The sequence below is a fragment of the Triticum dicoccoides genome, chromosome 3A (genome assembly GCF_002162155.2).
Source record: "Triticum dicoccoides isolate Atlit2015 ecotype Zavitan chromosome 3A, WEW_v2.0, whole genome shotgun sequence".
Lineage (NCBI taxonomy): Eukaryota > Viridiplantae > Streptophyta > Magnoliopsida > Poales > Poaceae > Triticum > Triticum dicoccoides.
Window position 1 is genome coordinate 68452109 of NC_041384.1, and position 1710 is coordinate 68453818.

Sequence of the window (1710 nt, forward strand, 5' to 3'; positions counted from 1 at the left end):
AAAAAAGGTTGACGCACAAGCACTAACTGTTGGATGTCCATCCAACGGCCGTCGTGCTTCTTCAATCTCTGCTCTTCCTGCTCCAGCCGCTCAAACAAGCGCTGGCGGGACTGCCTGCTCCCTCCTCCCCGCGGTCGGCTGTCCTGCCGCGCAGGCCTCACCGCCCCACCGTACTCCCATCGCTGGCCTAGCCATCCCTCTACTCACCCACACCTTTTGTTATTCTCCAGCGACGGCAGACGAACCAGTAAACCCTCGTACAGTCGTACTCCCCTCCGCGTGGGAAACAACTGTCGAGTCTTCCCTGCCTCCGTATCGTCCCCTTCCTAGGCCTCACCGTCGTCCACCGCTGTGGTGCTCTCGGCGCGGCGTGGTCAATGTGGTCAACGACCGACTTCCATCGGAAGAGTATTGTGCGTGGAGACGCTGACAGCTGGGTCCATGGCCGCAGCAAGGAAGTGCCTCCTTATTACGCGGAAAATAATTATTCCTCCACCTAACAGCGGGGACCCATCGGACGGGCCACCGTATTTCACGAAAAAATGTTTCCCCCCTGACTGCTGGGACCCGCCAGCTACACCTTCGCACGCAAGGAAGTGCGTCCGAACAAAAAAACAAAACAATTCGCCCCCCTGACTGCTGAGACCCACCAGCTACATCTTCGCACGCAAGGAAGTGCCTGACAGTCGGGACCCACCTGGTCGAAGCGTACGTAGCGTTGTCATTCTGGTCGTGAATGTGTACGTACATATATACTGGTGGATGTAGAGGCGCGCACATGTCGTAGTAGAGGCGCGTACGTGTCGTAGTAGAGGCGCGCATGTAGCATGTACACGTACGTACAATGGCCAGGGTGCAAGAAAGAAAATACGGCCACGTATGTGTACATACGGGCGGAGTCTCGAACGCCTACTCGCGCATACGTCCGGCCAGGGCTCGTGTACATGGCTGGGTCGGAACGGAGAAACAGTGTCATCGTTGTGTTCATTGGGAGGCAATGGAATGCGTCGTGTTCATGGGGAGGAAACGGAATGCGTCGTGTTCATCAGGAGGCAACAGAATGTGTCGTGTTCATCGGGAGGCAACGGAATGCGTGGGAGCCAACCGGCTGGGTTGGAATGGAATGCGTGGTCGTGTTCATCGGGAGGGCTTGGACAGAACAGGCGATGGAAACGAGGCTTGGCGTACCGCAAAACGGAGGAAACGGCCTTGTGTTCGACCGGCCACGTTCAAAATGGGATCCTGTTGATTGGGAGGGGTGTGGCGTACCGCAAAACGGAGGAAACGGACCTCCTATGGTCGAAACGGGGTCCTGTTGATCAGGAGGGGTGTGGCGTACCGCAAAACGGAGGAAACGGACCTCCTACGGTCGAAACGAGGGTCATGTTGATCGGGAGGGGTGTGGCGTACCGCAAAACAGACAAAACAGACCTCCTATGGGCGAAACGGGGGTCCTGTTCATCAGGAGGGGTGTGGCGTAGCGCAAAACGGGACTCCATGGGATACTGTTCATCTCCACCGCCGACCCCCTCCAGCCTCCATGGGCTACCGTCGACCTCCTCCACCCTCCATGGGCTCCTGTTCATCCAGCCTCCACCGCGCGCTACTCCACCGGCTAGTGTTCAACCACCCCTCCACCGTCTACTGTTCATCCAGCCCTCCACACCACGTGGTCATGTTCAACCACCCCTCCACAGGCACCCCTCCATC